Source organism: Musa acuminata, chromosome BXJ2-3 (genome assembly GCF_036884655.1).
Source record: "Musa acuminata AAA Group cultivar baxijiao chromosome BXJ2-3, Cavendish_Baxijiao_AAA, whole genome shotgun sequence".
Lineage (NCBI taxonomy): Eukaryota > Viridiplantae > Streptophyta > Magnoliopsida > Zingiberales > Musaceae > Musa > Musa acuminata.
In genome coordinates this window covers 11982064-11997266 of record NC_088340.1, presented here as the reverse complement: position 1 = coordinate 11997266, position 15203 = coordinate 11982064, and positions in this window count along the sequence as shown.

Below are 15203 nucleotides of genomic sequence, written 5' to 3'. Positions count from 1 at the left end.
ACTAATTTAAAAATAACTCATGAAAAGCATCAAGTAATTTTATAATAAAGTAAGGGAGTGTTAGAACCCTAGCAGATTCTAAGCTTGGGGTTGATCTCTTTAGGGGATCGACCTCCTTAGAACTCTATATGGATTCCTTCCTCCAGGTTACTGCTCAAAGACTGTTGAAAAGATTCATCTATTTCTTATCAAAAGAGGATGAATACATGACTATTTATAGGGCTTTTAAACCCCAACTCCTAATAGGACTCCTACTCAAGACTCCTACTTCTAACCAACTCCTAATGCTTCTCTAAGAAGCAACCTCCAAATTAATCCTATCCTTAGCCGGCCTCTTCACCTCTTTAATAGGGTTCGGCTAGGTAGGTTTTACATGAATGCCCATTTCAATTAGGACTCTCCTAGCTACAGTCCTAATAGACCTGCCCTCTTCAAATCAGTCTTATCCTCGAGGCTAACGATCCATGAATTCTGGGAATTTAATCTTCAAGTCGTCATATTTCTCCCAAGTGGCATCTTCTGTTGGTAGGTTCACCCATTGTATTAGCACTTCAGTAGTGGGTCGTCGTTGTCAAGTCACGATTCGTAGATCAATAATGACACTCGGCTGGGTTTGGAGTTCTCCTTAGGTAGTTATATTTGGTATATGGCTTTGGGCTATCTCGTTTTGTCCCAACTTGAGCTTTAAACACAACACATGGAAGACTGGATGGATTCGAGAGCTGGTGGGTAAATCCAATCTGTATGCTACTGCTCTGATGCACTCCAAAATTTGGTAGGATCCATAGAACTGAGGTGAAAGCTTCATAGATGCTCTGGTCTGGATTGATGTTTGCTTGTATGGCTTGAGTTGTAGGAAGACCCAATCTCCTACTGAAAATTCTCTTTCGCGTTTGTGTTGATTATATTATTATTTCATTCTTGCTTGAGCTGTAGTGAGATTATCTTTTAGCAACTTCAGTATTTTATCTCTATCCTATAATTCCCTGTCTACTTATTCTACTTTAGAGGTGCAAAACATATATTTTGGGATCACAAGGAGAGGTCGGCCATACATAGCCTCATAGGGAGTACATTTTGTGGATGAATGATAAGTTATATTATACCACCACTCGGCCCAAGGAAGTCACTTTGTCCACTCTTTTGGTTGGTCAATGGTGAAGCATTTGAGGTATGCCTCCAAGCACCTGTTCACCACTTCAGTCTAGCCGTCGATTTATGGGTGATATGCCGTACTCATTTTTAATTTAGTGCCCTGCATCTAGAATAACTCTGTCCAAAATCTGCTCATGAAGACCCTATCACAATCACTTATAATAGATCTCGGCATCCCATGTAATTTTATAATATTCTCCATAAATACTCGAGCAATACTAGAAGTAGTGTATGGATTCCGAACAACGCAAAAGTGAGCATACTTTGTAAGGTGATCCACCACGACAAAAATTGTACCTTTTTTTGTGATGAGGGAAGCCCTTCGATGAAGTCTATTGATATATCAGTCTATATTGAGTTCAGGATAGGTAAAGGTTGCAGCTTTCCGGGACTTGCCATCGTCTCGCCTTTATGTTGCTAACAGACATCACATTGTACCACAAATTTAGCAATAATATTTTTCATCCTTGCACAATAAAAATTTTGCTTAATTCTCTTATAGGTTCTAAGGAATCCGGAGTGCCCAGCCGTAGGAATGCATATCTTGAAGGATGGTTTTTATGCTAGTAGAATTTGACACAAGCATAATGTGTCTCTTATAGTGTAATTTTTTTGAGTCCCAACTATAATGAGCCACAAAGTTTGGTATTTCCTCTAATTTTTTTATGATCTTACTGGTATCTAGATCTTCTTGCCATTCCCTCTTAATATCCTTAAGGAAGTCACTAGTCGGAAGTGATACAGTTGAAAATTCAGCTTACTCGTGTAGCCGCGAAAGCGCATTTGCAACAACATTCTCTTTCCCCATTTTGTAAGTTATTTCATAATCATATCCAAAAAGCTTTGTTATCCATTTTTGCTGCTCAGGGGAAGATTTCTGCTCTAAGAAATATTTTAGGCTTTTATGATCGGTCTTGATTTATAAGCCATGCCCGATCAAGTACAGTCTCAATTTGGCCATCGCTTGCACAATCGCAAGCATCTCCTTGTCATAAATAGTCATCCTGAGATGGGAAGGAGATAATGCCTTATTGATATAAGTTAGAGGGCAGCCATCTTGCATTAGTATAACATAAATTCTGACTCCAGAGATATCGGCTTCAATAACAAAAGTCTTGCCGAAGTTGGGTAGTGCTAGTATGGGCGTTGACGTCATTGCGGCTTTAAGTTCGTCGAAGGTGGTGGTGGCTTTGTCCAACCATTGGAAAGCATCTTTTTTCAACAAAGAAGTAAGGGGTATATTGATCTTTCCCTAGTTTTTCATGAACTTACGGTAGTAACCTATTAAACTGAGAAAGCCATGTAGCGATTTTATATTCCTCGGGGTCGGCCAATTCTGCATTGCTTCAATTTTGGAGGGATCTACCACCACACCTTCCTCTAATATGATATGCCCAAGATATTCCCTTCTATTGAAGAAAACTACACTTCAATTTTTTGACAAAAAGAACATGTTCTTGCAAAATCATCAAAACAAGTCGTAAGTGCTGAAAATGACTTTCAAGAGAAGGGCTATAAATAAGGATATCATCGAAGAAAACCAGCACAAACTTACGAAGATAATTCAAGAAAATATTATTCATAAGGTTCTAGAAGGTGGAGGGAGTATTAGTGAGACCAAAAAGCATTACCAAAAATTCGTAGTGGTCGTTGTGTGTTCGAAAGGCGATTTTCAGTATGTCTTCTTCGCACACTCATATTTGATGATACCCAGATCGAAGGTCCAGCTTTGTGAAGACTCATGCTCCTTTTAATTCATTAGGCAATTCATCTACTACTGGAATAGGGTATTTGTCCTTGATAGTTATGCCATTGAGAGCTCGGTAATCAACGTAGATTCGCCATGTTCCATCCTTCTTTCGTACGAGGAGCACTAGTGAAGAGTAGGGGCTATAACTTGGCCGAATAACTCATGTTTCAAGCATCTCTTTCATAATCCTTTCTTTTCATCCTTCTAGAGATGTGGATACTGATATGGTCGAGTATTTGTTGGAGGTTTTCCTAAAAGAATTGGTATACAATGATCAAGCCGACGGGTAGGAGGTAGGTTGTGCGGTTCATCAAATATATCTGAAAATTCAGTAAGCAAAGGAAGTGGGTTTGGATCCTCAAATTCTGTTGACTCTCCCTTAGTTTTCTGCTCAATTTTTACTAAAAAGCTGCTACATACGTTGTACAAAACCTTCTCCATTCGTTGTATGCAAATCGTTGTTGCATCGCCCCCACGTTTCCCATGCAGTATCACTTGTTTCCCCTTACTGTAAAATTTCATAATTAGTTTTGCAAAGTTCCAGGAAACATCATCTAATGCTATCAACCATTTGATGTCAAGCATAGCCTCATAATCAACAAGAGAGAGAAGGAAGAAATATGTAATTATCTCTTGGTCCTGCAGCAATAGTTTCACCCGCGGGCACCTATGATCACACTTTAAAATTTGTCCATCGGCGACCTTAACATTAAACCTACTGCAATTCTCGATAGGTAAGGCCATCCGGACAGCAACCTTGTCATTCATAAAATTATTAGTACTCCCGAGTCAATAAGAACGGTGATAGGTTGTTGCTTCAGAAGTCCTCCCACTTTCATCGTTTGTGGGTTCGCGTCACCGGCAAGGGCATGCATCGTAATATCAACCGGCCACTGTTCATCATCCACGATCTCTTCCTCATGCTCCTGGACCTCCTCCTACATGTATTCAAGAGGTTCAATCAGTAGGAGGCAGCCCCTTTTGCAGTGATGATCGTGGTTCCACGGCTCATCGCAATGCTAACAAAGAACCTTTGATGATCAGTCACATAGTTCTTCTCTTGTCAATTTTTTTTGGCAGCAAATGATGACTGGGAGTAGAAGGAGGTTTATATCTTGTGGGCCTAGGAGAGGTTCTCATCCTTTGAGCATCTTGGTTGAGCTATTCTTCTTGTATTCGTGCGAAAGAAATTGTAACTATCACGGTACGGGGTTGTCGTGCCTTAACCTCCCCTTTTATCTTTGGCTTGAGTCCTTTGATGATTGCTCCTAATAATTGATGTTCAGTCCAATCATAAGTAAGGTAGGATAGCTTATCAAACCTGATTTGGTACTCTTGAATCGTAAGGTTTGTCGAATCTTTACGAGTTGGCCATCAATATTTTCATACTCCGTAGGTCCGAAATGATTCAGCAGTGCATTCTTAAATTGATTCCACGTTGGAGCCCCATGATTATATTCCAACTAATTGTACCATTGAATAGCATCTCCTTCAAGGTAAATGATAGCAATTTTTACCATAGCATCATCCGACGTTCGATAGTAGCAAAAGTAATGTTCGGCGCGTGAAATCCACCCCGCCGGGTCTCCTTCTTCCCATCGCCGGATGTCCACCCTCATGCATGGCTGAAGCATGTCTGAGGGTTGTTCCTCCTTCTTTGGATGTCTCTTTAAACTCTCTCCTTGCTGAAATTTGGTTGGACTCGGCGGTTGTCTAATTCTGAATTCTGCAAACAAAGCGCACAATTTGTCCTCTAAGCGCGATTCAAACCGCAATTCAATCCAAGATTCCAATGCTTCAAATTTGGCATCAATTGGATCTTGAGAAGGCATAGAATATGCCTGTAGATCAAAGATGTTCTTGTCTTTTTCTTGTTGAAGGGTTAATGGCATGGGGTGATGGAAGGTTCGAAAAATTGAGGATCACGGAAAGGTACCGCAGCAGGTTTTTACGTCTAAAGTGTAGCAGCTTGGACATAAAAGGTCAGTGGTTTATATTAAGAATTTTTTGACGAAACTAAAGGAAAATCTGCTGTTAGGAAGTGTCAAAGCTGTCGTAAAAATTTCGTAGAGATTTGGATAGAAAAAAATGCAGTAGCAAGATCAAACAAATTATGCTATGTGGTTGAAATTCTATAGTGTATTTTTCGTTGTAGAGATGAAAACTTTGCGACGAAAAGTTTATGAAGCAATATAGGAACAACTTTTTTAGATTTTTGAATAAGAATAACTAAATTACAACAATAGTAAGGTAGGAAACCAGAACCTATTACAATTCATGGGGAGATCAAACGATGATCCGCGGTGGTGGAGATGACGACGGAATTCGATGATGATCTTTTAAGCAATTGTAGGAATTGCTTTGGGCAGCTATGGAGGGCTAATGGATGGCTGTGGAAGGGTAGCGAGACACCAAGAATGTTGCTCTGATACCAAGTGTTAGAATCTTAGTAGATTCTAAGCTTGGGGTTGATCTCTTTAAGGGATCGGCCTCCTTGGAACTCTATAAGGGTTCCTTCCTCTAGGTTGCTGCTCAAAGGCTGCTAAAAAGATTCATTTATTTCTTATCAAAAGAGGATGAATACATGACTATTTATAGGGCTTCTAAACCCTAACTCCTAATAGGACTCCTACTCAATTAGGACTCCTACTTAAGACACTTAATAGGACTCATACTTCTAACCAACTCCTAATGCTTCTCTAAGAAGCAACCTCCAAACTAATCCTATCCTTAGCCAGCCTCTTCACCTCTTTAATAGGGGTCGGCTAGGTAGGTTTTATATGAATGCTCCTTTCAATTATGACTCTCCTAGCTAGAGTCCTAACAAGGAGTTTCAGGTGAGTCATTTACCTCATGAGCCACCAAAGCGAAGTTCGTCACTTCATCTTCATCGGTTTGCTCCTCATCTTCGGATGCACTCGTTTCGTCCCAAGTTGTCTTAAGTGCCTTTTTCTTCTTTGGCAACCTCTTCTTTTTAAGTTCATTTTTATTATTTGATTCTTGTTTTATGAACTTTTTAAATTTTATAGTGAGAAGTTTAAAGTCATCATCATCATCACTTGAGTTATCGCTCAAGTGGTATTCTATTGTTCGAAGTGCCAAATCCATCCTATTCTTTGGAAGGTAGTTTTCATGTTCATTTTGTGCCATACAACTCATTTCATAGGTCGTTAAAGACCTGATAAATTCTTCAATTGAAAACTTGTTTAAGTCTTTTGCCTCTTGTGTTGCAGTTACATTTGAATCCAAATTTTTAGAAAGAGATTGTAAAACTTTATTAACAAGTTCAAGATCTGAAAAACATTTGCCAAGAGCTTTTAAACGACGACATATGTAAAACGGGTATACATGTCAACAATAATTTTGCTTGGCTTCATACGAAACAATTTAAAATCATGCATCAAAAGATTAATTTTCGAATCTTTAACTCTACTAGTGCATTAGTATATGATTTCAAGAGTGTGCCAAATGTTATGCGTAGTTTTGAAAATAGAAACATGATTAAATTCATTTTTGTCTAAGGCGCAAAATAAAGCATTCATAGCTTTTACATTTAAAGAAAAAGTTTTCTTCTCCAAATCATTCCATTCGTTCATTGAATTGGAAGACTTTTAAAAATCATTTTCAATGATATTCCATAAATTGAGATTCAATGAAAGAAAAAAAAACTCGCATCTGAGTTTTTCAATAAGTGTAGTCCGTCCCATTGAATATAGGAGGACAAATGATAGACTGACCCTCTTGAAAGCCGAAAAGAGTCATTTCTCTTGAGTGTTAAACCAAATGAAAAAAAAATGTGGCTTTGATACCAACTGTTAGGATCAAGTTGGTACTAAGAAGGGGGAGTGAATTAGTGTGTACGTAAAAATTATATCGAGTTGAAAATCTTTGTACGATAAAAGCTCGTATCAGAAATGTTTAACTTTGAAAACATTTATAAGAGTGTGCAACTAAAGTAATGAGGAAGTAAAGTAGTTTGCAAGAAAGGTAAATAGAAAAACAGAAATACAAACTGATTTATAGTGGTTTGGTTATCGTGACCTACATCCACTCTCGATTCCTCTTCACTCGAGGCCACCGACTTCCACTACTGAACTTTCTTCAATGGGTGAAGATCAACTATCCTTTTACACTCTTTCTCCTTTTGATAGGCTTAGGAGATAACCTTTACAACCTCTCTTTTAGACCTCACTCCTCCCTTAGAATACTTCTAACTCTAGGAGGAAGAGACTCTAAATCCTAAGAGAGTTTCCAATTTTTCTCAAGTATTCTTTCCCTCTTTTTCAACTCAATTTCATGCTACTCTATATAGGAATAGCTAGGTATTTATAGACCCCAAATGACTTCAAAATTGAAGCTAAAAAAGGACTCATCCCAATTTTCTTGGGTCCTAGCGATACCACCGCTTGTGCTGGGTGGTACTATCACCTGCAGCACTGACACTGGGTGGTACCACCGTCTAGTCTGGTGGTACTATCGCTTGACACAGTCTGGAAGACCATGTTTGAGTGGTACCACTACTTGACACTGGGTGGTACCACCGCCCAATTTGGCGATACTATTTCTTGACACAGTCTCGGAGACTATACCTTGGAGATTGAGCCTTTAGCGGTGCCACCGCCTGACCCAACTTTTGGGTCACTAAATAGGCCTTTCTCTTGACCCAAAATAGCCCCACTTTGGGCCTAGTTGGTGTTAAGATCAGGGGTCAGCACTAAGGAGGAGGGGGGGGGGGGGGGGTGGGGTTGAATTAGTACAGTGAAAAACTTTTACGATTTAAAAGACTTATTGCGATTAAGGCTGATTTAACAAAAGTGGTTTCAACTCAATCCTTTTGGATGAACGTTGAACTTGAAACCTTTTGGGAAATACCAAGAGAAGACAAAGGTGATTTGCAACAATGCAAATCACACAACTGAAAAACATTGGTTTCATAAAGCTTTCATACAAGTAAAACTGATTTTGTAAAATGTTTACGTCAAAGCATAAGTTGACGTAGTTAAGCACAGTAAGGAGGAGAGGCAGTTTGCTTATAAAAGAAAGATGCTCAAAGTAAATGCAAACCAAGATTTTAAGTGGTTCGGTCAATGTGACCTACATCGACTATTGGCTTTCTCCTCCGACGAGGTCACCGGCGTCCACTAGAGGCCTTCCTTCAATAGTCGAAGGCCAACCACCCTTTTACAGCTTTTCTCCTTTTAACAAGCTTAGGAGATAACCCTTACAAGTTTTTACTCTTCTCTTGAATGATCTCAACACTTAGAAAAAAGGAGGAGAACTCTAACTTTTTCAACACTTTAAGGCCTCAAAGACTCAAGATTAAAGTAAGTTTTTTATTGCCCTTTCATGTAGGAAAGGGTGGGGTTTATATAGATCCCACTGAGTTTGAAAATGGAGCCTAAAAGTGTCCATTCCCAGATTTTCGGGGTCCTGACGGTACCACCGCCATAACTAGGTGGTACTACCACTTGTCATCGGACACTGAGTGGTACTACCACTAAGTCTGGGCAGTACTACCACCTGACAACGCTCGAAGACCGAGCTCAAGTGGTACCACTGCTTGACAAGGGCGGTACCACCACTGGCAGCAATAACTGCCGGCGGTACCATCACTTGACAAGGGTGGTACTATCACCCAGAATCCCTAGGAGACCGAGTCTCCTGGGCGGTGCCACCATTGGCCTTAGCGGTGCCACTGTCGGCTAGGAATTCTGGGTCCGAATGAGCTGTTCTATTCGGCCCAATTTTGGTCTGTTAAGGGCCCAATTGACCCCTAATTAAGTTAGTGGGATTACCTCCCAACCCTAACTTAATTTATACTCTAACTATGATAATTACGACATGATTACTACAATTCTATATTCCGGTACGTCAATCGCTTCTTCCGGTGAGCTTCCGGTGAACTTTCGGCGAATATCCGACGAACCCTCAGCAATGCTCTAGCGGACTCCCGGAAAGCTCCTGGACTTCACAACGATCTTCTTGGCGAGTTCCGATGAGCTTCTATGGCAAGCTCCTGGACTTCTCGTCTAGTTCCCGCAGAACTTCCGATGAACATCTGGATTTTCGAGGAACTCTCGGACTCCTAACGTGATCTTGATCTTGACTCCAGCATAACACCTGCTGCATGTCTTATTGCCATCGTAATTAATCCTGCACATTTTTCTCAATATATAGATTAGATAAACAAATGACAATTGACTTCATCATCAAAATCCGAGATTCAACAATCTCACCATTTTTGATGATGACAATCAATTGATGACGAAGTTAACCTTAACTCCCCCTATCTATATGCCATACTTGAGAAAAGTCATTCTTGAATTCAAAGCCTTTGAATTCAAGAGACATATTGATAAGTTAATTTTATTTAAACTTATCAATACCCTCATCATGATTCCTATCATGATATAGCAATGATGTCAAGGCATGACATCCATTTTTATGTCTTATATTTCAAATGTGAAGGATAGCAATCATAACAATTCATCATATGGTAAGATATCAATTTGTAAAATTACAAGTTGAGCTCTAGATATCTTATCATTAATGCAGACATTTCAAGTGTATAGCAATTCATTCTATCATCATTTTACCACATATTTATCCCCCTTTGTCATCAACAAAAAGGAGAAGATTCAACAATAAATGCAAGTGTGGTAAAAATTTGTGTCATAAAAAATCATACCAATCATATTTCAAGCATTCATGACATGGTATCATTCAAAAGTTCATTAAAAAGATAGCTTTCATTACTTCTTTCCTTTTCTTTATCATCAAAACTTTGCATAAAGGAGGAAAGTAAGGAGGAAAAGCCATGAAGTTAAAAACGATAAGAGAGTTTCATTTCATTTTTCATTAGAAATGATAAAATCTTGCTTTATTTTTCACAAGGATCAAGATATACATGTGAAATTAAATCCTTGCAAGTGTTTATCTCAAAAAATCTTCCTTCATCAAGAAGGAATTCATGTGAAAGAAATATTACATTAAATCCATTTCTCAATAAACATTCACAAAAGATAAGTCCATGAGAGATGCATTTGTCAATTAATTTCATATATAAAAAATCATTAAGTGATGGAGCATGGATATGAAATAAATTCGATATGGCATAGGCTCATGAAAGCTCTATTCAAGAAATACATTAAGTCTAGAAGAAAAAATGCAACAAAATCATGCATTCAGACAATGTTTTGTCATAGCTTTTCAATCCCACTCATGAAGGTAAAATCATTAGTGCTTTGTAGTATTCAAAGATTAAGAATATGATGTATGATTAAAACTTCTCAAATCACAATCATGAAAGTATAATAGGCATAAAATTTCCAACATCAAAGTAAACATGTTATTGAAGCACACAATCTTATCATCATGTAAAATTTGTATCATAAAATTTTCAGCACCGAATTTAAGTGATCAAAGAATCAAGAAAGTCCGAAAATGAAATTTATGAAATTCATGCATTTGGACAAATCAACATTCCTAATTCTCTTCTAATAAAATCAAATTATTCTTCACTTAAAGGCTTTATAAAAATATCGGCCAATTGATGTTTTGTATCAATAAACTCTAGGATTACATCATGATTAGTGACATGATCTCGTATAAAGTGATACCTAATGTCAATATGTTTTGTTCTAGAGTGTTGAATGAGATTCTTTGTTAGACATATTGCACTTGTGTTATCACATTTAATGGGGATATTTTTAAGATGAATCTTATAATCCTCTAAAATGTTTTTCATCCATACAACTTGTGCACTACATGCACTAGCTGCAATGTACTCAGCTTCAGTTGTAGATAGTACAACCGAGTTTTGTTTCTTGGATGACCAAGAAACAAGTGCATGTCCCAAAAATTGACATGTTCTTGATGTGCTTTTTCTATCTAGTCTACATCCAGCAAAATCCGCATCAGCATAAGCAATTAGCTCAAAATTCTTGAATTTTGGATACCATAATCCTAGATTTGTGGTACCTTTAAGATATCTAAGTATCTTCTTAACTGTTTTAAGATGAGATATCTTAGGATTAGATTAAAACCTAGCACAAAAACCTACGCTAAACATGATATCCGGTCTTATTGCGGTGAGGTATAGTAGACTTCCTATCATACCCCTATAAGCTTTTTGATCAAAGCTTTCTCCACTTTCGTCAATTTCTACCTTAGTGGAGGTGCTCATAAGAGTGTTGATAGCTTTTAAGCTATCTATATTAAACCTTTTTAGCAAATCTAAAACGTATTTTGTTTGACTAATAAAGATGTCATTACTTAGTTGTTTAATTTGAGCCCAAAAAGAAGGTTAATTCTCCCATCAAACTCATTTTAAATTCAAGACACATACTCTTAACAAATGATTCACAAAGAGATTCATTTGTGGAATCGAAGATAATATCATCAACATAAATTTAAATAATAAAAAAATTATTTTCAAAATTTTTGATAAATAATGTAGTATCAACCTTTCCTTTAGAGAAATTATTTTCGATAAGAAATGAACTAAGTCTCTTATACCAAGCCCTTGGGGCTTGTTTTAAACCATAGAGAGCTTTAGTCAATTTTAATACATGATTAGGGAGACTATTATTCTCAAATCCGGGAGGTTGTTCAACATAAACTTCTTCGGAAATAAAGTCATTAAGAAAAGCACTTTTAACATCCATTTGAAACAACTTAAAATTATTACTAGTAGCATGGGCAAGGAGCATCCTTATGGCATCTAATCGAGCCATAGGAGCGAAGGTTTTTTTGTAATCAATACATTTTTCTTAGTTGAAACCTTTGGCTACTAATCTAGCCTTGTTTCTAACCACGATACCAGATTCATCTTGCTTGTTTCTAAAGACTCATTTAGTACCAATAACTAAATGGTCATTTGGCTTAGGAATAAGCTTCCACACCTCATTTCTCTCAAATTGATTTAACTCATCTTGCATTACGATAATCCATGAATCATCTTTCATGGTTTCATCAATACATTTAGGTTCAATTTGGGAGAGAAAAGCGGCGTTGGCATAAAAATTTTTAAGAGAACGCGTTTGAACCCATTTAGATGTGTCTCCTATGATTAGCTCCTTAGGATGAGCATCTATATACTTTCAATCCTTAGGTAAGAATGTTTCAGAAGTGGATGCATCCAAGTTGCTAGTTGAAGAAAGGGTTTCATTTAAATTTAAAGTATCAAAGTTAACATTATCATCAAAATCATTTTTCTTAATTTCGAAAATCTCATTAAAAATAACATGAATGGATTCTTCTATAATCAAGGTTCTTTTATTAAAGATACAAAATGTTTTAGAAATCGAAGAATAGCCAAGAAAAATTCCTTCATCAGACTTAGCATCAAATTTTCCTAAGGCATTTTTTTCATTCAAGATAAAACACTTACACCCAAAAATTTTAAAATATGAAACATTGGGTTTTTTATTGTTCCACAACTCATAAGAAGTTTTGGTGAGTAAGGGTTTTACTAGAACTCTATTCATGATATAGCATGCTGTGTTTACGGCTTCGGCCCAAAAATATTTGGGTAGGCTATGTTCATTCAACATGGTTCTTGTCAGTTCTTGTAAATTTCTATTCTTTCTTTCTACTACTCCATTTTGTTGAGAATTTCTTGGAGTAGAGAAGTTGTGGTATCTATTAGATTCCCAAAATTCTTAGAAATCATGGTTTTGAAATTCACCACCGTGTTCACTTCTAATTGATAAAATCATAAAATCCTTTTCATTTTGAACAAATTTACAAAACTTGGTGAAATATCTAAAGCATTCACTTTTGTGTTTCAAGATATAAGTCCATGCATATCTACTATAATCATCTACAATGACAAAAGTGTATTTGCTACCTCCTAGGCTTGATGTAGAGATTTGTCTAAATAAGTCCATATGGATTAATTGCAAAGGTCTATAGGTGCTTATTTGATTCTTAGGTTTGAAGCTAACTTTTATTTGTTTTCCTAATTGACAAGCATTACACACATTATCTTTAACGAACTTGATATGAGAAATTCCTCTTACAAATTCTTTGGATGAAATTTGGATGATTAGTTTCATGCTAGTATGACCTAATCTCCTATGCCAAAGCCAAGCTTCATTATTCAAAACCAAAAAACACATTTCATTACAAAGGTCATTAATGTCAATGGTGTATACATTTTTTTGTTTTAATGCAATCATAGATGTATTTTTGTGTGGTTTTTCAATAATACAAGTATTAGATTCAAATTTAACAATATATCTTTTCTCACATAATTGACTAATGCTCAAGAGGTTATATTTTAAACCATCAACTAACAAAACATCTTCAATAAAGAAGTTACATTTGTTACTTATGGTTCCTTTGCCAATGATTTTACCCTTGTTGTTGTCTCCGAATGTGACATATCCTTCGTCTATGCTAGTGAGCTTAGAGAATTGAGATGGATCTCCGGTCATATGCCTTGAGCATCCACTATCAAGGTACCATCTCTTGCTCCTAGCTTGTGATGGTATACATTTCTACAAAAGGGGATGATTTTTAGGTACCCATTTGATCTTGGGTGCCTCAAAAACCGATCTAAATTGCTTATCATGTTGTATGGAGTTCTTTACAGTTCCTTTAGGAACCCAAATCAATTTGTTTGGACTAACTTTCTTGAATGGACAATGATACGCTCTATGTCCATATTTGCAACAAAAGTTACATTTATTTTGGTACATAATATACAAGATAGGGCCTTTAATGAAGGTGGTTGGATTTTGATGAGAGCTTCTCACAAATCCGATTCCACTTCTTTTATGAATGTGACCCTTATTGGTAAGGATCATGTTCAAGGACTTGCTACCAACCTCAAATTTCATCAAGGTATCCTTGAGTAGCAAGTTTTCCTTTTGGAGTATTTCTAAATCATGACATTTCGTACATGGAGCTAAACTATCATTATGCTTAATTTTTAATTTATCGAAATTACTAACAAGAGTATCATGCTCCTTTTTTAACAATTTATATTTTTTACTAATTATTTTGCATTCATCAAATAAATCATGGAAAGCATTTAATAATTTATCAAATGATAAATCAGCATCAATTAAATTTATTACCTTCTCTCCAATGGCCATTAGTGCATAATGAGCAACTTGCTCAGTATTGGGCTCTGCTTCTTTAGATGTACTTGAGTCAACCCATGTTGCTTTGAGCGCCTTCTTCTTTGGTGTTATCTTCTTGGCTTGGGGACATTCACTTTTATAGTGTCCCAGCTTCTTGCATTCGTAGTAAATTACTTGGTGTTTCTTGGGTTCAAATTTATTTTTAGTGTCATTTTTAAATTTGTTTCTTTTAATAAATTTTTTGAATTTTCTTGTTAATATTGCCAAGTCATCGTCAAAGTCCTCATCACTTGAGTTTTCTCTCAAGTGGTCTTCTTGAGTTCTAAGTGTCATATCCTTTCTGTTCTTTGGAAGGGTGTCCTCTTACTCTTCATGAGCTTTGCATGCCATTTCGTAGGTCATTAATGACCCAATTAATTCTTCAAGAGGAAAGTTATTTAAATCTTTGGTCTCTTAGATGGCCGTGACTTTAAGGTCCCAACTCTTTGGAAGGGATCTTAAAATTTTATGAACAAGCTCAAAATCCGAAAAACTTTTACCGAGACCTTTCAGACCATTGATGACATCCGTAAAATGGGTGTACATGTCTCATATGGTCTCACTCGGTTTAATTCGAAATAGTTCATAAGAAGGTACCAAAAGGTTGATTTTGGACTCTTTCACTCTACTCGTGCCTTCGTGAGTCACTTCGAGTGTGTGCCAAATATTAAAAGTAGTTTCACAAATCGAAACACGATTGAACTCGTTCTTATCTAGTGCATAAAATAAGGCATTCATAGCCTTTGCATTTAGAGCGAAAGTCTTCTTCTCCAATTCATTTCAATTGATCATTAGAAGAGAAGACTTTTGAAATCTATTTTCTATAATATTCTAAAGCTCAAAATCCATGGAAATAAGGAAGATACTCATTCGAGTCTTCCAATAGGTGTAATCCGTCTCATTGAACATGGGCGGACGTGTAATAGAGTGACCCTCTTGGTTTCTGGTAAATACTATCTCTCTTGGGTTTTAATCCAACTAATAGTGCACCTCACTCTGATACCAATTGTTAGGATCAGGGGTCGGCACTAAGGGGGGAGGGGGTGAATTAGTGTAGCAGAAAACTTTTACGATTTAAAAGACTTATTATGATTAAGGCCGATTTAACAAAAGTGATTTCAACTCAATCTTTTTGGATGAACGTTGAACTTGAAACCTTTTGGGAAATA